This window comes from Hesperophylax consimilis, chromosome 5 (assembly GCF_061612785.1).
Source record: "Hesperophylax consimilis isolate HC1 chromosome 5, BYU_Hcon_1.0, whole genome shotgun sequence".
Classification (NCBI taxonomy): domain Eukaryota; kingdom Metazoa; phylum Arthropoda; class Insecta; order Trichoptera; family Limnephilidae; genus Hesperophylax; species Hesperophylax consimilis.
This window is the reverse complement of record NC_142840.1, coordinates 21,054,866-21,079,053: the sequence shown is the minus strand read 5'-3', so window position 1 is coordinate 21,079,053 and position 24,188 is coordinate 21,054,866. Positions and strand designations below refer to the sequence as shown.

The following is a 24,188-nucleotide window of genomic DNA, read 5'->3' as shown; positions in this document are numbered from 1 at the left end:
GTTCCATGCCTCACTTCCATACATCGAGGTAGGTTCCAGCACTTCGTTGTGGACTGCTAACTTCGCATCTTTGGAATTTTTTTTGCTAGCGCCAACGGCGTTCAGTCCTCCATTAACGGAATTACCTGCATTTACCCTTCTTTCAATATCTCTGTCAGCCTTCCCATCTCTCGTAAACATACTTCCTTAATACACAAACTCATCTACCTGCTCCAAGTATTCCTCATTCACAATTATATTGCACACTGTTTTCGTACTCTCTCTTTCAAACACCATTACTTTAGACTTACTTACATTCATCATTAACTCATTCTTCATGCATATTTCGTTCATCCTAGACACGAGAGACTATAGATCATCTATACTATTAGCAATTAGCACCGCATCATCAGCATACAGCAGACAACATACTTTCAAATTTTGTACATCTTGTTGACAAACTAGTTAGTAGTAGTTTAACGGGAAAAACTTTGATGAAAAGTAAAAAAAAAATATATATATACGATATTAATAATAGTATTAGTATTTGTATGTACTTAAATTATATGTACTTTTTTTATTTTTTTATAGTGAATACCTCACAAGAGTCCCAACTGCTCCCGTCTGGAGCCAGTGAGACTATGGCATCCCCAATTGGGGGATGTTGTGAGGCTGAAGGTAAGTGGGGAAGGGAAAGAGGAAGGTGGGGAAGTACCTGGCTATTCAGATCTAGTCACTAAACACGGCTAAAGCCATTTGGAGCAACGTTTCAATTCTGAATGGTGGTCTTACACCAGGGCGATACTGGTAGTATCTTCCACTCTGGAACGTGCCGCAAATATGCTATATATTATTTTAATTAATTAATTGTGAAATAACACAAATTAATCAAATAAAATTTATTTGCGCACGCCGGGTTCGAACCCGCGACCTTCGGAATGGCAGTCCAATGCGTTACCACTGGACTATGCCGGCCGTCAAACTACACAGTTCAATATATATTCATGTATCCTGTTATACTTACATCCTCTAATAAAGGGTCAATTTCCTTGTAAAAGCCCAATAAGACATTAATACATAAACAAAAAAGTTGAAATGAGTTAAAAAATAATAGTCTTAATGTAAGAATTATAGAAGTAATATTTAGAAAATTATCCACGCAAAATACCGCGGATCATGTTTAGACAAAATAAAATAAGATACAAATTCTACTGACTAAATGAACTTTGAAAATTAAAGGTCTTTTGCCAATTTATAAAATATGTTTTAAATTAATGTACTATTTCAAAGACGAGTTTATGTTTTATTTGATCAAATATTTATTTTGGTGTTTCGGGGGCAATTATGGTTACGCGTAAATACAAATTAGCTCGGTGGTGGATCTAACCGTGTCCTTGTAAATGTTAATAAACACGATGTCAATCTAAATCGTAGGCTGAATTTAAAGTTCTCAAGACCGCCCTTTGACGTCTTTTGCCCACAGTCAATACACGTGAAGAAGAGGGCGGAAAATGCCTGCGAGCAGTGAGAAGCGAGTAGTTAGGGCGGGGGGTAGGTCAGGGTGGTAAGGAGAGGCACGAGAGGGCGGGGGAGGGAGCTGCGGGACTAACCCGGGCAGTCAGTTTCCCCCTGTCTCGCACGGGGAGTGCACGTCTCTCCGTTTCAGGACCCCTCTCCCCGCACGGCCCAGCCTTGCGTCACTCGCTGAAAAATCTACCCTGAATTACGTCCGCCTAGAATGACATATCACGATTTGTCACACAAACGTCAATCGCCGACGCGTGCTAGGGCCCTATTTGGACTATTCTCCTTGCATTAGATATGAAATCCAATTTAACTCTACGAATTACGCCGGCAATTTGGTAATTGCCAACATGAACGGGATTGATGACTCCCACGTATAAAAGTAAAGCTTAAATTAATTACTATTTTTTAAATTTAATGTGAATTGATAAAGGTTTGGCAATTGGAGTGAACTTTATAACCGACAGCCAATTATGTGCTGCTCAATTATGCGGGATGTGTAAGTGCGCAGGGATACTATGTGAGCCGTGTGTTGTGATGAAAACACGCACAACATTACCATTTCATCGGGAGCGCTAAAAGAGCTTTTTACATAATTGGAATACGATAATATTCATTCTATAGCTCAACTGGAGAGCTTTGAATTTAAAGGTAAGTCGACATACATTCTATATTATTGTTGTCATACCTGTGAACAATTATTAATCACCCGCATTGCTCTGTATTGCGGGGGTGAGTGAAATTTATTTCATGCTTGCTTGGTGAATTCTTGCGGGTAGGTTATTTGCTGAATCATATCAATTTGGAGAAGAATGAAAATTTAATTACTAAAACTTTTTCCCAAATCTACTCATTAAAAACGCAATATTTATTACCTCGTATAAAAAGTGATTAAAAAATAGGTAATTTGACTGATCGTAAATGAGTTGGGGTGGTTTAAAAGGATTTAATCCAGGTTTACGAATTCAACAAAAAAAAAAATTAAAGATTTTAAGGGTTATCGATTCAGTGGAAATTCATTGGACATAAAATTGATATTGTGTATAAATATGTATAAGAAAATAGTAAATTGTCATTATATTAGAAGATTGAGGAAAGACAATAATGAAACATATTTAAAAAATATTGTTTTTGAGATTTCCCAGAAAGATTTTTAAATTTTTTACAGTTATAAAATTAAAGATGAGTATCAAAAATTTTTACTCTTTCATGATTGTCAGATGTATATATTAATTTACTCTGTTCCATTTTCCAAAAAAATTATAAATGACAGCAAGCAAAAAGTGATGCGCAGAAGTTACCTTCGTGTTCTGCTTTTGATCTCTGTCTACGCAGGTAGTAGGTAAGTAAGTACATGATGTTCATACATACTTCGTTTCACCCATATTATATTATTTCATCACAATTACGGTTAATTATTGAGGATACGGTCGCGGGAAAAGGGTTTAGTGTTCACTTTTCGCAAGTTTTCGACGAGAGTATTTATTTTTTACGAGTTATGGCATGTTTAGTATCCGGAGTCAGCGGATCTATGGAATCCACAAATTAAGAAATTCGGAGCTGATGTAGAGAAGAGGAAGAGGAAGAGGAAATAAGAGATGATTAGAGGAAGGTTTAGAATTATCTGGCTATCTAGAATTTGATCCTTGAATACAGCTAAAGCAAATTCGGCATTTGTGGCGTTTCGAATTTATAAAGCTAGATAATATTTTTTGTGATTAAGAAAACACGTTTTCGAGGAATGTGATTTGAGATTTTAACGATTAAAAGTATAAAAGTGATTTATTTTTTTAGATATTATGCGGTTTTGTGATACCTGCTTCTTTTTGGACAGCATTAGTGTCCGTCATCAGGCAGATGTGTAATCAAATTATTACACATTACATATTACACATCTGCCATATTGATGAATGCTGTCCGGAAGAAGGTATCGCAACACGGAATAATATCACAAAAATAAATGACTTTACTAAAATAGAGGACAAATAATCAGATAAAAATACTTTTACAAATGTTTTAACGATTACATATTTAATTTAAAAAAACGAGATTTGCAATACATTTATTAATAATATTCTCGTTCGAAAGAAAAAAACAAATTATACGCTTAAAAAAAACCTAGCCGAATGTCATTCATTTCTGTTTACCTTTAAATGTTCATAGATACAACAAAGCGCAATAAACTATCCAGAAATTTCCATAAAATAAACTGTGTTTCATTCACTTCAATTTAACCCAATATCATATTCAACGGTATACTAACAACTTACTCTATTAGAAGTGTAGTTTATTTCTTAATAATGGAGGTAGAATTATTTTAGTTTATCAAACAGAGGTCAGAAGGATAAGCGAAGATTATAAACGCAGAGGTAATAAATTCTTAGCCCCAGCACGATTCATATTTAATTTGTTAATTATCTGATTGAACCATACGTGACACGCACAAAATCAATCACGTGATAATACACACATAAATGGGATTTAAGTAAAAAATGCTGTAAAAGTTGGACAGCGTGCTAAGTAAGGAATCTGGACGTTCTCCGTTTTTTTCAATTAACACGACACAAGAGTGCTCAAAGCTAGTCGGACTATGGTATCTCTCAAAGAATATGTTTTGATTTTGTTGAAGGGAGTGGTAAGGGAAGAGAGATCTAGAAGATGAAGTACGTGACCCTTCAGATCTGGACACCAAAGACGGTTTACGCCGTTAAGGACCCCACATTCAGAATTTCTATAGATTTATAACGTATTTCCTTTGAACACTTAGGACGGGTTGTTTCGGAGAATTTGAACAATTCATCAAATTTCAACGTTCATTTTCGGGTTCTGTGAAAGTTCTACTCAAGTTCTGTTACTATATCATTGTAGGCTAGTTGCTTGACAAAACTGAAATAAAAACAGAACTTGAAAAAATCTTTCACAGAGCTTGAAAATGAACGTTGAAATTTGATGAATTGTTCAAATTCTCCGAAACAACCCGTCCTTAAAGTTTTTAAGCTTTTTAAGAAGATAATCTGTGCAATTGCCGGGCCAAAAATGTAATTTTATAAGATTCCGTCCATAGAAAAAAATCATTAAATTAAATCGTAAATTATTTAAAATATATCACTTTATGTTTTTTGACAAGTTTTAGGTATGAAAAAATTCACAGTGTTTCTTTAAAAGGTATCTAAGATATTTGCCGAGAAGTTTTTCCTTTATTTTAAATAAGTTACTATTAGCTCTTATGCCTAATAATTGTAAATAGTTTTAAAATATTAGGGAGTTCCCTCTAACATTCATATTTACATACCTCCCTTTCAAACCATCTTCTCCTTCTTTTTGAATGCTTATTACAGAGCCTTTAGACGAAGTTCCGATTCTAAAGGTGGATTTTCACCAGGGCGATAGAAGTATCAGTATAGCTCTCTGGAATGTGCCTAAATATTTGCACATCTGTATATCTGTAAATGGTTAATTAGTAAGCAATATAAATGGGATCAATCGATCATTTTTTTAAGTATCGAAACGATACTTACTTTGTTATTAATTTCCCAACAAATACTGTTGATGTCTGGGTATTGAACATATCACACACTTCATTCTGTATTTTTGACATTATAAAACAAAATAAATATAGCCATTGCTTAACGCCTTGTGATCAATCTTATAGTTTCAATGCATATTTAGTTCCTACTAATTTGTTTGCTTTCCAATCATCAATGCCAAAGCGATTTTCAATAACGTCTCCGTTGTTAATTATAACTAAGTAACACCGTTTCATCGGTGGGTTAGGCAAAGAGAATAGACCTCTAAACAATTCAATATTGCTTTATTCACATTCACACCATCCGTTATTATTACTCTTGTTATCTTTTATGCGCTAGTTTGCTACAAGCCTATTTTGGCTACTTGTTTCAGCTAGCTACGTCATTTCCATAATGAGCTAAGGAGGCTTGAAGTATATTTTTTTGTACAAAAATGTGAAAATTGTTTATGCTATTCATTTAAAATATGTCAATGCTGAATAACAATTAAAACGTGATTTTTTGAAGTGAAACTTCTTTAGGCGCGTAATTCGGGGACGGAGTAAAACCGAGTCAGGATCGACACGAAAATGCGGGTACCCCCACCACCGCTCACCGTTCACTGTCCCTCTCTCACCATATGCGCTTGTTGAGGTGGGGGAGCCGCTCACGAACGTTCTCTCTCTTCTCTTCTTTCCTCTCTCTCAGACACCAGCGAACTGCGCCACGCCAAGCATCAGCTGCTTGGTTAGTATACTGCGTCGTGAGTGTAATACGAGTGAAATACGTAATTGATTGTGGTTCATACGGTTTGGTACAGAATTTCAGTGTTAAAAATGAGTAGTGACGAGATAGAGGTGATGAACACATCATTGTCATTGTAATTTCTTTGTAATTTTTAATTGTAATATTGTTATTTATGTAATATTGTATACTTGTGAATAAATTGAAAATTTTTGGAACTATACATTAATCGAACGTCATTCATCTATAAGAAAATATTAGAAAAAGCAAATCCATGCTTCGTCGTTGAATTATTTAACCTCTAATTTTCAAACTAACCTAAGAGAGAAAATAGAGATGATGAAATGAAAATAGAGAGAGAGGAATACTAGAAGTTTCACTTCTGTCTTGCGTAGGCTTGACACACCCACTTTTTTTTCCCTTATGGCTTGCTTTCACTTCAAAACTTTCTTTTGTCCTTAAAAAAGAATTTGCAAGGAAAAGCATTGAAAAAGTAGGTTTTTCTGTAAGGAGAAAAGTAGGTTCGTTTTTTTTTAGGACGCGACATATTATTTTTTTTAATATGTTTATTAAAAAAGTAATGTTATATAATTTACAAATGGTCTACAATGTTATAATAATTTTATATGAAATAATATAAGATGTACCCCCATAATTAACATGAGCATGTGTGCATGGGGGTCAGGTTATTTTATTAACATTATTGTTTATTTATATATTATAATTATTATTTGTATTTATTTAAACGCCATCATAAAGGGCTTTTATGTGCAATGCAGTACATATTTTGTTTTAAAAATACAATACATTAATATAATAGTTATATAGGTAACATTGGATAAAAATACGTGACATGAAATTAGATAATCTGTCAGTATCCTCCAAATAAAGCAAAATTTTGATAAAAAAACTTAATTTTTTTTTTAACAATAATTTATACTAGATGGAAATAGTTCGCACATACGGCGTTTGAAGTTTGCCAAGTTCAAAATATATGTTCCTAAGACCATTTAAACGTTGTATTGAGGAATACAAACTATAATTAGAATGAGATGTACATATTACATACGAGTACCTATATAAAATGCTAATCTTTGTCTCTTGGAAGTAATATGTACCCTGTCGTAGTTATTAGTATAGGTACATATACAAATATATGGAAGGGCGACCACACTATGGAGATATGTTCTATTAGACTTCTAACTAAGAATAAATACAACAGTTTAATGATTTGTAACGATTCAACGTTCTTAATATCAATCCTAATGTTTTTCATACCCTTATTTACAATTTGTTGAACGTGGGTAGTTAAATCAAGTTTCCCATCCATTACTACGCCAAGATCTTGCATTTCCGTTACTCGATCTAAATTTATTTTGTTTATTGAAGAGTAGTAAATATGAGAAGTATTTTTCTGGAAAAGGTCAAAGTTTTGCATTTGTTTACATTTAAATATACATTGTTTTGTGAGGGCCGTTATTAAGCATGTATTTATTAAATTGTAAAACTCGACAGTGGTTTAAGAAGGTTCTTTCTTTATATTATTTAATATCGTCGGCAAATAACAATATATTATTATCTTTCAAGCATTTGACTATGTCGTTTATAAAAACAAGAAATAAAACTGGGCCAAGAGAACTACCTTGCGGTACGCTACTAGTGGTGGAAAATGGTTTAGATACATGAGAATTTACTTTCACCATAAATGTTCTACCAGATAAATAACTACTTAACCAGCTTAAGGTATTTTCTTTAATTCACAGACCACGAAGTTTCCGGATCCGTGCTATGTAAGACACTCAAATCAAAACCCGTCGAGAAATCACTATATATACGGTCCACTTGCTTATTTTTAGAAAATAACTCCAAAATACAGTTTTGGAAAGAAATAAATTTATTTTTGTTGATGTTCCTCCAATGAAGCTATGTTATTAGTCATTCTTTACCTTTATTAGTGGGCGAAATATTTCATTCAGAACTAGAGATTCCAAGATTTTCAAAGAGATTCAAATATGTTTTTTTTTTTTTTTTTAAATTTAACTTTAATATGGAATCTAAAAAAATATGATTTTTTAATCTTCTGGGTAACAAAAATAAAATTTACTCAATGATATTTATAATTGAATTTCGCCATTGTTTTTTTACATTAAGGAGATGGGAGATTTGATGTTTGATTAAGATTTATATTACTTTTAAATCGTGCAGTTTCATTTTCTTTGTTATTTTTGTTAATGTTGCATGCAGTATATAATGCATTTAGTTTTTTGAATGTTTAAATATAAATTCTGATGAATATGTAATGTATAATATGGTTTAAGTAGAAGTGATTTTAATATTAACTTTTGGGCTATAATAAATGGTTGTTTGTGCTTTTTATAAGGTCGACCCCATCTAATAACGATCTACTTATGCTATATAGTTCTTATTTAGTCAAAATTACTTTACTTCTTGGATAAATACTTAAAAATGTCTAATATTCATTTATCATAGGAAAAATATTATTTTTTTTAAAGTTTTTTTAAGATTCTTTATTCATTGAATTGTTTGTTACATGCATTGAGTATTTTTCGACCACCATGCTAGGCACATGCCCGTGTTTTAAATAATAAAAACTGTACTTGCGGTACGTTCCAGAGTGTTAGACACTTTCTTATACGATATGGTTTTAGCCGTATTTGGTCATGAGATCTGAATAGCCAAGTACCCACGTCCCCAGTCCCCACCTTCCATAGTGACGCTATGTCATCACCAGTTGGCTTATGTTGTAAGGCTGGAGGTATAAGGGAAGGAAAGGGAATGTGGGAAAGTAACTGGACAGATCTAATTACCAAAGATGGGAAATCCATTTCAAGCAAACGTTCTGATTCTGAATGGTAGCAATACCGTTATATGTTATCTTCCACTCTGAAACGTGCCGCAAATATAATATCCATTTAGTATTTTTAATGATTTTTTGTTTGTAGAACAACACAATTATCAAATAGAATAATTAAATTGCTTACGCCGGGATTTGATCCTGCGGCCACTGGATTCATAGTGGAGAGCCTTACCTCTCGTCCATGGAGGCCGTCAAAATGTGTTTTAATAGTATTTATATATACATATATATGAAAACATTTTTTTTACATTCAACTCATGTCATCTTTTGGGATGCTGTGTGGGGGGTCATCTTAAGGAAAGGTAGGAGAGGAAGTTCTTTGAAGTAAAAACGTATGAGGGGTGGGTAGGAATCTAGGGATCGGTGTGTCCAGGAGTGATTGACGAATGATTTATTCCCCGGCTGCGGCGAAAGGCAATGGGTCGGGAGAGAACAGTTGGAGAGGTCAAGGGGTTTCCCCAAACCAGCCTCTCAGCCACGCAGCTGGTAGTCAGGTGCATACCTCACCCGATGAACACGGGCACCCTTGCTAAATCCCCAAACGTAGCAAATCACTTTGGGTGAAATATGACAGAGGTGTTGGTTATCCAATAAATGGTTGACAGGGCGGCGGTGTTATAAAAGTTATAATTTCAATTTATTATTAATTATTTTCCAAACTACAATCCACAGATAAGTAATTTGTTTCAACTAACCCCGATTGGATTTATTAAGGTAGTTATAAATAACTGACCGCAAAATAATATATTTTTCGATTTAAAATTTAGTTTCTTCCTTTTGATCACTTCTTAAATTATCACCGTAAGCGATGTTAATTTCATTCGTAAAGAGCAAATGGATTTAATTTGATTTATATGTATTAAAATGTCCCGCGAAGTCAATGATCTTCCTCGTTTTTATGCAACGATTTGGGTGATTCTCTAAAAAATCCCTATTTTAACGCATAATGGCGGTTCTGTGACGACCTTGCCGATTTTAAATCGTAATTTATTCCTGCCATCCGCGTACAATAGGGAAGGAAAATGTGTTTCTCGATGTCATACGGCCCGTGTGCAAAGTTCTACGCCGTAGAATCTCAAATCATTATTAAAGTCAGTTTTTCATTATTAATATCAGAGTTTAATTCCAACCACGTTGAAACCGATGAGGTGCAAAGTTTCAAGTGGAATGGCCATCGTGTCCACATGCTAAAAAGAGGGGAAGACGATGACGATTGCTATCTACGCCGCAGCTGAAGAAGTTCCGTTGGCTTACAGACCAACTCATCGTCGAAATAGTTAGATTAGTGTTGCTCAGATAGTTTTATTTCCTTAGTATAATGATAACCCTTCATATTTGTTTAATATATATAAAAATTCAAAATCCAACAATTTTATTTACAATACTCATTTTAGCTCAGACAGAATTTCAGCTTTATTGAAATTTAAGAATCTAGATTCGATATAGAGGAACCATTTCATAATACAAACAAAAGGCCTTCAGCCATCACAAGTTGGTACCACAATACCTCCATAATAGTGGCACCAACGTAGATTTGCCCAACCTCTATAACATGTGACACCCACTTAAAATATTTTCTATAACATTAGTGTGCCCTAACCGTGCGTATGAATTGACGCCCACTGTGGTTTCTTATATTATTAAGTATACGAGTAATATGAGTGAATGTTATTTACAACTTTTTTAAATTGGGAAATTATGTTGGTTTTAGTCGAAATGTTGGACATTAAGGTAAAAATAATGTACATTCATCCGAACCAATTGAAATCCAATCAATGTTCCATTAATTGTATCGCTTTGTTGGTTGTTTTTCCACTTGTAGTGGAATCCATTGGAGTATAATAACTCCGCATCGGGTTTCCATTGACACATCCCTCGTGAGACATTTATATATATCACCTGGTTCTTTAGGACAACTTCGTTAAGTGGATGCATTTTTTATAATAATTTATATGCCAATATTCGTTAATTTTTAGTAGATTAGCGAGCGACTAGAAAATTTTTATTCAGGAATTATTAGAATATTTTTTTACCGTTACCCATTTAAATATCTAGTACGGATATTTACTATTTTATTTATTTGTGTTTTGAATTATAAAATATATGCGATCATAGAACACCATTTACACAAGATTAAAGTAAATTTTGAAAGCATTTGTCAGTTAATAATAATTATTTTAAAATAATAACTATATGAACATGACAAAATATAAAATATAATATAGCATTTTGATTTGCGTAAATTGAATTGCAATGGAATGATGTATGTTGGAACACAAATTAGTATTATACAAATTAATATATCTTCCCAAAAACACATATTTTTTGCGATGATTAATTTTAATTTTTTTAAATTATATTAAAATAGTAGGTGAGGCAAGATTATTATATAATAAATACAATTAACTGAAAAAAATGCTGAAAATTACCCTAAAATCATTAAAAATTAAATTGTTTAGTGGCCTTAATTCATAATTTAAAACACCTATAAATAAAATAGCTTGATCAGGATAAAATATTTGCTACATGTTTCGATTTGATAAAATCAGTTTGCTTCGGGTATAATGGCCTAAAATCCAAATTTATATTTTTTTATGACATAGGCAGCAAAACCGTTCCTATTAATACTGAAAAAGTAAAAAACTCTCGAACTCTCTTTTTTGGCTGAAATTTGTAGTCGTTACATCGCTACTATTTAAATATTCTAAAATCATTTCCATAGTGCGCTATGAAGCCTTAAAAATATTTATTTAACATTGAAAGGGGACAAACATAGTTTGTTTTATAATATTTTTATATTTGAACACATTTTATATCTGGATACGGTGAAACCGGATAGTAACTATTAGAAAAGTATGCATTTATGAAATTCATCGATTGATTTGATAACTACTGTGTCAACTTGAATTATGAATACGAAGCTGAAGGTAAAGAAAGGAGATGGGGAAGAGGAAGCTGGGCAAGTACCTAGATATTCATATCTGGTCGCCAAGCATGTCTAAAGCCATCTGAATGATAATCTTTCACCAGGACAATACTGAAAGTATCCACCACTCTGGAACCGTCCGCAAATACATTATATTTTATTATTTTTAATTAATTAATTATGAAAAAATTTACTTGCCCACGCCGAGATTTGAACCCGCGGCCTCCAGATTTATAGCCAGTAGATAGTCAGACGATTCTATGGGAGGTAAATTTACGTAATACGATCGTTTGTAACTTTATCCTAGAATACTATGATAGTTTTGAGGCAATTGTAAAACACTTAGACTTATGATTGCCTCAATCTCAAATAATAATATGATTATTACAGCGAATAAAGTTAAGCGAAAGGAAAATTAAGGCCGCCGTATTAGATCGAGTGGTATTATTCACTAAGATTTCTTGTTGTTGTTGTGGACAAAGATTCCTTTTACCGTCGAGAAACCTTACAAATGAAAAAGCTTAATGTGTCATGAAATCTGATATGTTCAACTTTTACCGTCTTTGTGAATCCGGCAAGGTTGGAAAACTTCACAAAACAATTTTCTCATACTGGATTTAATAAATTTCACGAACGTAAACCCAACCGTTCTTGGAAAATTGAGGTAAAAAGAAGTATAAAATGCGTGGAATTATTTTTCTCGGTAATTATTAAAATATTTTAAATCGGAAGCATTTTTTTTTGTTCAAAAAAATCTTCGCATGGAAAATTCTTTTTAAAACCATCGGTGAAAATTTAAGGTACATAAATTAAAAGCTCCTCAAAATTAAACCCGATAAAAACGCTACAACAATAACCTTCCAGAAAAGGTTTTAAAGGACAGCCGTATTATTATCACCAAAACGTGCCCATTAGGAGACTCTTTTGAAAATTTTATTAACAAAAATAACTCGTACACACTAGGCATATAATAAGAAAATAATAAAATTTAATATTCACAATTAGGGTTTAAAATCCCGCAATCCAATTTTATCAATCGCAGTTTCCATTCAACTTGTCCATGTAAGGAAATTCTTTCGAAACTTGTATTGACAAAAATAACTCGTTCACACACTTGGTAGACTAATCACGAGTAAATAATACATTTTTTGAACATTCAATCACAATAAGGGGTTTTAAATCTTTAATTATAAATTTAAAATTGCTTACGTGGGCAAATTTATCACATGGATTTGTGGGATTTTCATTTGCAAGATTTTTCAAGGATTTGCAAAATTACGGCTTGGAAAAAACTGAATTTACACCAAAACATTCTGTTTTTATTTGCTCACAAAATTGGAAATGATGACGATGATTGCCTACCTTTTATGTTACTGTCTTATCACGAAGGAAGTTTAAAAATAACTTTTAATGAGATCGATAGATATAAAAACATATTATATATAGATATAAACACAAACGTTATAATAAGTGGTCAAGATTTGATGAAGGAACTCAACTTGGTGCCAGAAAGAGAGCATAAAACTGCATCTCAATCTCGAAACAAGGCTTAGAATCGGTCTTGAAGAAAAAGTCTCTTTTTGATAACGGAAGTGTGAGCGGGAGGTCCCTTTAGTTATTTCACAGCTTCTTGATGATAGTTCCACCAAATTGTCTATTGTGGAAGCAGAACTACTGAGCTGCGGTACTCAAATATTCGTTCACGTATGGATGACAGGAATTTTCATAGTCTATGTTTTTTAGAATCTTATTTTTTGCCAGTCTTCTTAGATTGCTTAATCTATTACCTTTTCAAGGCCTTTCTATAATTTTACTAGAAAATTCAAGTAAATGAAAAATGATGTCCATACTAATATTTAGACTGACTCATAATAAACCGTTTATGTTTCCCTTGTTTCGTAAATGTAAATTCCAAAAATGTCGAAATCATAATGCGAAATTTGCATAAAATTCATCTTGAACAAATTGACAATCGCGAGGGGGAAATGCGAAAGTTTTAACTTCAATTTCCTGCCTCCACCCATCTGCTCCGCCGCCTGCCCCCTGCCCCTCGCCGCCTTGTGCAGCTTAAATAATCACCTTCATCTCAACCTCTTCCTCGCTGCATCTCCGGTAAATAGGTTTTCCGGATTATGACATTAGAGCCCCAGCGGCGTTTGCCATCTTCGACAAAGAAATTTAAATCACATTTGAAAATACTAAATAAACGAGAAATATGTAAAATGAAACGCTAAAAGTCTGTATACACAAAATATAAGCATAAAAGTTACTATACTTCTGAAGGCCAATTTCGGTTCCATGTTAACTCAACACAGTGACAATTCAACACACTTTTAAAAAGTGATATAAAGTCATTAGAAACGATGAAAATTTTTTTAAACCTAACCTAACCTACTCAACCCAGTTAATAAAGTTTTTGTTTCATCGCTTTACATGACTTTATATAACTTTTTAAAGATGTGATGAACTATCATTGTGATGATTTATCCGGTCGCCGGTAACGATGCGTAGGACCATCGTGCGTTTACTGTTCTGCACCGTCCGATGCAGAAACAGTAAACGCACTTGTATGACTAATTATACGAAGAATTCTAAAATAGGTTTGATACGATTCATCCGATGCGTGCAATGTCGCTCTCTGGACGTTTATCTTATAATAATCGTTGTAGATGACGCTGCTATCGCTGGTGGCTAATCTCTTTTTGTGCTGATAGGTGAATTTCTTGGTGGCCAGGCAGATAGATAGCAGATAGTTTTGCTCTGACTAAAATACATTTTTCTATGGATTTCCATGTTTTCACATATAATAATTTATAATCGACAAATATCTTACATTGTGCATCGCATTTTACTTATCCATTCGTTTAAAATTTTAATTTGGAGATATTTGACAAATATTATTTAGAATTTTAAAGGGTAATTTTCTAGAATAGCAAAAGGGGAACCAAAGTGTGTGGTTTATTTTTGCATCAATGTGAGCTCAGTATGAATTTAAATTACCAATCCCTGATGAGTTATCTTGTGGCGGGCACTTAAAGTTAACCATGCAACTTCATTTGTTACCATACTGAAATAAACAGTTAAGTAAAGGCTACTAAAATCACGCGTTAAACACGACAAAGAACGATTAATATTTTTGTTCATATTACTATATCTGGGATCCTTTATATCACACCAAAGGTTGTGCAAACAAAATCCATTTATAATAATTTTATTTATGTATTTACATGATAATATTTACAAAATATTATACTCGTAAATAGTATGTAGGTACCAAATATAAAAAATCCAAAATATATTTTTTCTTTCAGCCGACAAAATACTGTTTATGTGTCGACGGTCAATTTAAATAACTTTATCAAAATATTCCCCTACTTGATGAAAAAAACTTCAATAAGGTATGCTTATATATTGAAATTAATGTACTAAATATATCAACAACATCGGAGTATTTGTTTCCTGGCTGTTGAATCCGTCGCATGGAAGTATAATATTGGGGCGTTGATGTAGAATTGCTACAATAATATGGTACTGTCTTGTAACTGACCTGCTTGGAAGATGAAAAGAGATTAAATATAATAAATCAGGGGTAAAAAACATGATTTTATCACAATGATTTTAAACAAACAGGTTAAATCGGAAATGATTCTACAATCAGATAATTTTATTAAATTTAATGTACAAAGTACGTTTTCGTAATTAAGGTTTTCTCGAGGAATGCCCATTTTAAAATTAACATATCTTAAAAATTCATTTTGGTCTTTCAATCGCGTGTAAATGAACCTCATAATTTGGGGACTAAACCTTGGAATTGTATTCTATATGACTCCTTACTAGTGACACATATTATAATGTTTTTACGGCATTAACATTATTAAAATCACTAGATACCCTTTAAATAAATCCCAACATTTTCAAAGCTTTATTGGTTATTATTTCTATGCTTGATAAAGTTGAGTTTCGTATAAAACCACATACCTAAGTCATTTATTTCAGAGGAAGATACTAACGAAATATTGTTAATGGAATTATAAAAAAATTATATAAAACCTCATAATTTGACATTGGCTTATGTTAAAATGCGAGCGGTTACCGTGACACCATATAATAAATTTCAACAAGTTATTTGACAATATATGGCAATCGTTAATGTGTCTGATTGCTTTGAATAATTTGAGGTCTTCTACAAACATTAATACTTGAACATCATTGAAAATATATAACATATCATTAACAAATAATAAAAACAGGATTGGACCTAAATATGACCCCTGGGGAACACCACTCGTAGCAGTGAATTTGGATGAAAATGTACCATCGATTTTAACAGCCAGTAATCTGTTGATCAAGTTACTATTAAACCACTTTTATAGTGAACCTCCTATACCGAATTTATACAGTTTATTCAATATATTTATTTATTCATGATCAAAACTATGATGACATATTTGCTTTTTAGTTAAAATCTTCCCAGAAAAGCATACTTTCTTAATTTTTTTATCTCAAAAATTTATTCACACTTAAACCTTGTATTTATAAAAGGCCTTACACACCCCCCTGCAATCGGAGGCGATTTAGGAAGTGATGGTGGGTGTAAAATTGATGTCTTCTCTACTGCCCTGCCGCAAAGTGAAACTGATCGTGCAGAGGAGCGCTCGTTGATCCAGATGGCGATACTGGGCATAATGGCACACTGGGTGAATCAACGCTAGCCAACCTAATACGGTTCCGATATCGGTCCCGATTTCGGAGGTAGGGCCGATTTGTCTACTCACGCGGCGATAAAGGAAGCGATCTAGGGTGTTCCCCACCACTGCCCCGAGATTGCCTTTGATTTAAGGGAGGTGTGTAAGGCCTTAAGTCACGTAAAAATATTCGAATCCAAAATGAAATTGAAAATTTAAGCGATTGATTGGCATAAATAAATAAAACACCGCAGCTCTTCTCTGACATAAACAACTTATAGAAGCAAAGTTCTGTTTTAACTAGACCGTTTAGAAATTCGTCCGTCTGTTAATTTGTTTGTACCTTACATTTCCGTTTTTAGATGGTGACCGTGTTAGATACTGCTTTTTCATCTCGCCAGGGTTTGCAGGAGCGTGGATCTTTCTACAAACTGTCAAATTGGAATAATTAGTACTATGGTGCCTAACTGTCTGAAGAAAGACTGAAAAAAAATCTCAATGAGGTAATGATGTTTCATTCAACAAATTGCATAATTCCTCATTTAAAATTTCAAAACTGTTAAATAAAATAAGGGTCTACAATTAAGTAGGTAGGTATGTACGTACCTACAAATATTATGTATGATATCAGAGAATTTTTTTTTTTGATTTTTAAATAAGAAATAATTACTAACATGCTTTTTTTGACGCGAGGTCTACTGGTCACAGAACAACTAGTTATATTATTCCATCGACCTCCATGTTTTATTTTCTAAATTACGGACATTCGTTAGGTAGGTAGGTAGCTCATTCAGTCTACTAAGATACAATTCTATACACGGTATTGAAATATGTTTAGTTACTGGTGTACATTATTAATTAACGTAATCCAAAGATGTAAAATCACATCTCATTAATACCACATGCAAAAACAAAAGGATTATGTTCACCTAATTTAGAACAGGTAACTAAAATTAAATACTTGGGTATTATTTGTGACAGCAATTTGAAGTGGAAACAACATATAACTACTATAGCAAACAACTTAAGCCAGCTCAAAACAATCTACTATGCACTTTGTCAATCTTTAATAGAGTATGGTATCATAGCATGGGGAGGAGCAAACGCTGCCGCCATTGATCCAATATCTAAAACTCAAAAATTGTAATAAAGATTATCCTCAAACTACCAATCACAAGCAGTTCGGATGAAATCTTTAGGAAAATCTGTGTTATGGACATTAGGCAACTTTATTCCAAAAAAATACTAACATACCTCTTCAAACACAAAACTACTTTTGACAATATCCAAACTGCTCGTGATACTAGAATCAAAGGACATAATCTCTTACAAATTCCTTTCGCTAAAACAACTTTTGGCCAGAGAAATTTTAGATATTTTGCAACAAGGCTATATAATGCTCTCCCACTAGCTATTAGACTGAACGATTTTTTTTTAAAATATAAAACAGACATCAAGTCTTGGATCATCAGCCAAGACAGATCCAAGATCAAAAATTTTATAAAAATCCCCTCATAAGTATGTACCAATTTATCATTTTTTATTATTATTTATTATTTTTTATCATTTTTACAATGTCATTTAATGTAATGAAATATTATATGTACCAAATAATATGTAAACATTGATTTATGTATTAATACTTCTGTCTCGATACAGGTTTATCCTAGTGAGACAAACATCGAAAAAAAAACCTGTAAAATAACTTAATATTGATAATAAAAAATAATAAAAAACTTTTATAAGAATCACTGTATCGGTACCTCTTCAGCCAAAAAAGTCAAAAATAAAATTAAATAAAACCTTTGTCTTTGAAAGCCATCAGTTGGCTCAAAACAAAGACTTACTCCGGGCACTTTCTATATTTTGTCAAACAGCTAAAAAGTTTTTCGACAGTTTTAAACTACTCCCTCGCGCTATTGTCAAACAAAAAGGAATAGAGTTGAGCTTTGCCATGAAGAAGTATAACTTGTACAAGTCCTGGTTTTATTTTTAAATAAATTCATATTGTTTTCCACTTGGCGTTCTTCTTTCGTATTTCTCTTCTAGAGTGTACCAACACAATATATACGTACCAACATTATATAAACTAATGCTCACATTCCTCTTTCATATTTCTGTTCTGGGGTGTACCAACATAGTATATGCGTACTAATATACTATAAACTAATGTTCACGTTCCTTTTTCATATTGCAGTTCTAGGGTGTACCAATATAACCTTCATGATATACTAATGTACACGTTCCTCTCTCATATTCCTGTTCTAGGGTGTACCAACATAATATATGCGTACCAACATACTATAAACTAATGTACACGTTTCTCTTTCATATTCCAGTTCTAGGGTGTACCAACATAACATTCATGATATACTAATGTACATGTGCCTCTCTCATATTCTTGTTCTAGGGTGTACCAACATAATATATGCGTACCAACATACTATAAACTAATGTACACGTTTCTCTTTCATATTCCAGTTCTAGGATGTACCAACATAACATTCATGATATACTAATGTACATGTGCCTCTCTCATATTCCTGTTCTAGGGTGTACCAACATACTATAAACTAATGTACACGTTTCTCTTTCATATTCCTGTTCTAGGGTGTACCAACAAAACCTTCATATCTCTGTTCTAACTTGTACCAACATAACATATACGTACCTACATAATATAAACTAATGTACTCGTTCCTTTTTAATATTTTTATTCTGAAGTGTAAATATAATATTATTTAGGTGTGTCTTTTAGTTTTCGCATCTATTGATTTCATGGGGTTTTTCCATACATTCATTTCTTGAAACCAGCAAAACGGTTTAACTGAGTAGAAACCTACGAATAAATAAAAAATATTGATTTTCAATTTTCAAATCATCTTCATTTGTTTCGAACGAATAAGGTAGTTATCGGAATAAAGACATTTTTAATAGTTTTTCTCTTGGTCCTTGAACATAACGAGGCATTTATCAGATGACTCCAATCTTGCTTAATTCACGAAGAACCCAGCAGTTCGCTTTTCGGGTCATCAATTCATCTTTGGTGACTTCTGTTTTTCTTTCCAACCAAATATGCCATTGTACATATTACTACACGATGCAGCCAACTTATTGTATCACTACATCTTTAATTTTTTCACAATTCGTAGGTACACATCCGCAGACCATATAGTGTAATGTATATTATTACTAGAATTGCTCCTTTATTTCTGCAACCACTGAGTTGCTATTGGGGGACGCCAGTAACCTGTGACGTAACTAGACCGTTCTCATCACAATACTCATAATTCTTAATTACAGTCCTTGAAACTTGACCTCAGTATTGGTGCGACAATAAAAAGTTAGAAATCTTTAAATTACGGTAAAATACAAGCGTACAGATATACGACCAGATGTTTTGCTATAGAATACAGCTGTTACAACCCGAAACACAAAGGCTTAGTGTTTGCTCAGTTTATATGTATTCTGATCGGAATTTTATTACGCAAATGGACGTTTAAATTGAAATCAAACAATAATTGCTACTCGTAAGTATAGAGAAAACAACCATGAAAAAAACTGGCGTCTGGCAGATTTATATTTAAATCTGCTAGACGCCAGCGTTAAATAATAAAATTTCTATTTCATATTTATTATTGGAAAATAATGTTTTTTTTTAAATAAAGCACTAAACTTCAAACAAGATTTTATTTCAACGCTTTCCAATATTTTAGTGAAATGCTTTTTTAAATTAAATAAATTTTAACTTTCTTCCTTTTCTCTTTATTAAACATACATTCAATCCGTCATAAGTATACCCAGTCAGTTGACGATAAACCGATATTTTTTTTGATCAATCACAAATGGGGAAAAAAACACTATAAATTCAGTATATAAAAAAGCATTGATTATCAACCGAATTATTGTTAAAAAATATTATACAATAATTATTATCCTAAAACAAAAATAATAATTGAAAAAATCTTCTGAAAAAAAAGATTATTTCGAATTATTATTATTGTGTCCATCGAACAAAAAAAACGATTATCGATTGCAGTTCTAATATAAATAAATTATTGAAATATTCGACAGTTAGTAAATCTAATGTTGATAGAATTACTTCTTCAATAATTGCAAAATCACTAGTTGAATAAAATAAATAACTTTGTGAACAACACTATTTAATCAAAAAGGATCGACATGTTTCAAAACCAATAGATTCTTCGTTAGGATAAATTTACGATGAATAATAACGAAATTTAAATTGGACGCTGTGTTTTTTATTTAAATTTAATTATCGTATTTATAAAATCTTTAACAGCCCGTACAATTTTTTGTGGAAGGAAAAAGTTCACTTTATTCCTTGATTCTTGTTTTTATGAAGTTTGATAAATTCTCAATCTCTAGCTAGTTTTATAAATATTAGAATTCGATTTAGACAGGCGTATTTAGGAAATATTGCTAGATATTGCTTGGCAGAAATATTTATAAATTCGATTGGTGAGAAATCTTAATGAATAATCCAATTCATTTATTTAATTTTTAATTTGTCCCTTTCGATAATCGCTTCCAAGTCTTAAAAAGCACAACGGATTAGCCGTCTTTTCTCATTAAAAATAACTTAGCACTTGAAGAAAAAGGGTTAGATGAAAAACATCTTAAATACGACCGTCTCCCACTCCCCAGCATCTCTACTGGGAATGGAACCGATACAAACGAATCGAAATGGCCATTTTCCGTGGATTATAGTTCGTAATTCCACATTATGGGTCGGAATCTGTCAGCCAGTTCCAGGGGATTCGATATAACTTGTCAACCCAATTGATAAATCGCCTTTTCAGCAACATTTCAGTTGCAGACGTGATTTCGGCGTGATATTTTCAAACAGTTTTAAGATGCATTAAAAAATTAACTTTTCTTATTTATAATGGATGTGTTTTTGGAAATTGGATTCAAACTTGCTTTTTTACTTTAAATTCAATATTTAGGTAATAAAAACAACTTACCTACTCATAAAACGTGTTTAAAACAAAAACATAACTAAAATACAGTAACATGCGTGTTATATTTGTGAATGTAAATATATTTGGCATTATATTTACACAAAATACAAATCCATTAGGTCAATATGGATGAGACACTGAAATCGTCCTATTTATTTACATTGATTGATGTCGAAAAACTGCGACTCCAATGAATTTGTGTAAGAAGGTGCTGCTGGTATAAGCTCTTTGCAACACGCTTGAAGAACCAGTCCCAAAACTATGTCGACTCCATTTATGTTATTTGGGACAACTAATTATGCATCCACTAAACTTGCTGGACGGAATTCCTCAATGTTTTAAATCTGGGTTTCTGGAACGTAAGACAAGCCCTGATTGGAATATAGGAAAAAGGAATCAACCATCGCAGTTGGGACCACCAGCTTCTAGTTGCTTCACTGGTAATATGAACGTTATATTCACAATATTGTATTTGCGCTTTTTTTTACATTACATGACAATCCAACCTGTCTTGAGGTATTATTTCACAGTAAGCTACACTGAGCTTACTGTCGCCTTGAAAGGTAGGTTTTACGTATTTTTATTTTTGTTACAAATATTCTTGTCGAGTGACATTAAATATATTAAATTAAAATTATTTCAAATTTTGTAGATAGGGTATATTGGGTAGGTGGGACAGTTGCAGGATTCAATACCGGGGCTTCCTATCCATCAAGTTTTCGCAAATGCACGCTCTCTCTGCACGAATATTACTTATTATTCTTTAGTGTCGTCAAACTTAAAAAGAGATGAACTTCTGAAAACTTTTGCCTTCTTTATTGGTTTACTTTGTTACTGATGTTGATAGTAAACACCGCGTTTTCATTAGAAACTTGTTTCACAAGAACAATTTATTTAAAATGCGAAATGAATTTGATTTTGACGCCGAATCTCAATACTCTCGAAATTATTAAATACAATATTCTAATACAAAGTAAAGAAAGGTCAAATTTAATTTCAAAGGTCTCAACTTCAATCAAATTATATTTGAGATCATTAAGTATTTAAATTTGGCCGATTTGTCAAATATTTGTACCTGTTTTGACCTTAAGCTAATATTTAATGACATTGACAGATTTTTTTAAATTTGTTTGGGATTCAAGCGTAATATATTTAGGTCAACACTTAATTAGGTATAGCATTTGAGGCATAAGTTAGGCAATTATTTGTCATTGAAAAAGATTTAAATTAATGATAATAATTCCTCTAGTTTTGTTTACTGGAATGATGAATACAAGTAATTGTGTTTGATATTTAGCCTAAAACTATAGTTTTATTTTACTTAATCTCAAGCTATGTTAATTTATTCAAATATCTCAATAGGCCAATGAATTGCCAAGTCGTCAAAAATATTTATTTCAATTGAGATTAGGTATACAAATATTTAATTGAAAAGCAAATTAAAATATAAAATGTTGCAAATATTTATCGTGAATTTTTTATAAAGTTCTGCGCAGATGTGTTCATTTTTAATTTCCTTTCGTTTTGGTCTACGCCTGTTATTTTTTTAATAAATGATAGCAAATTTGTTTTTCCCTTTTTTCACCCACGTCTAAAATACCTTAAAATTAATTCATTATTTAATGAGGTTAAAATAAATTTATATTGCTAAAAAAAAACTTACTTATCATAAACGTTAACAAGAGATAAATATTTTTTTCATGAAACTTCAATTATATAAGATGATTTAAACTCCATAATGCGCGGGAATGTTAAGTTTGATAGTTCTTTATTACCATGGTATTACTATGTTTTTTTATAAAAGCATTACATTTTGCAAAATAAATAATATTAAAAAGAAAATTATAAAAAAATTTAATTTCAAGAATGAAATATTTTTAAGATTTTTTTACTTTCTAACAATAAACTCTCTTGGGTCAAACCATCGACTTTTATATATGAAGAAATATTAGTTTGAAGTGAATATCGCCAGATTTGCAAAGTATGATAAATAATTTATAAATGTATGCTTCCATTCAAATTAGTAACATCCAATTGTAAAACGAAATTTCAGATGATACTCACGGGGATTCATCAATCAAAACAAGGTCACAGAAATCAGGTCGAAAATATCACTCTAAGCAGGTTAATCAAATAGAACCATCAATATCATACAACCCAAATCAAAATGTCACTTGTAGGCGGTTTCTCTACTCTAACTAAATGCAAGCAATCAATATCCTACAATCCTTATCATAATATACCATCTGTGGGAGTTTCTTTCAACTAATCAATCAATGTCCCAGAACCTAGACCAGAGATGCCCACGTGTAATGTCAATACATTACAAGATATTATCATACATAAATCGCATCCAATAAAACTGGTGAAATAGTTGGTCTTAAAAGTAAACACGTTTCTAAGATAGCTCAACTTGAGTGGAAACGAATATTCCCGGGTACCTGCGAAACCTTTCAATATTCATAATCCGAGTTTGTCCCACAATCCTGGGAGGACTGAGAACAAACAGCCTCGCAGTCTATCCCGGACTTTCCTCGTAGCTAACTGCGATCGTATTGACGTATGGCGGGGAAAACAAATATAACGGATAACGTATTCCCCAAAGGCATTTGCAGCGCGGGATGACATCTGCTATGGGGCGGCTGCCGTTGTTTGATTGATTAAGGGAATTCTGTCTTGATTACTATGCGACGTATTAATGCTGCAATTATTGGATCTTTATCCTTTAACACTGTGGAACAGGCGGTAATCCAATATCACACAGATGAAAAGTTGGAAGTTATGTGTTCGTTTATGGACTGTTGTCGAAAAAAATTACGCAATTTCAGGGTGAGTCGAAATCATCTAAAATTTCACCATAAAACACCTTGTTTTTACAAACAACGAAACCCTGTCCCTGAAGGAGTACTCAGTAAGAATAACAAAATACAACACACATATATATACACTCTGTTTTTCTAC

At 32.4% G+C, this 24,188-nt stretch overlaps 1 protein-coding gene across 1 annotated transcript in view; it reads left to right on the top strand.

Moving 5' to 3' along the window:
- The first annotated feature begins 1,667 nt into the window (after nt 1–1,667).
- LOC149423635 (neurotrimin-like) overlaps nt 1,668–24,188 on the top strand; it is a 233,822-nt gene continuing 211,301 nt past the window's right edge. Inside the window, exon 1 of the mRNA XM_089632052.1 lies at nt 1,668–2,154. The gene's annotated coding sequence lies outside the window, so the exon portion shown is untranslated. The remainder of the gene's footprint in view (nt 2,155–24,188) is intronic.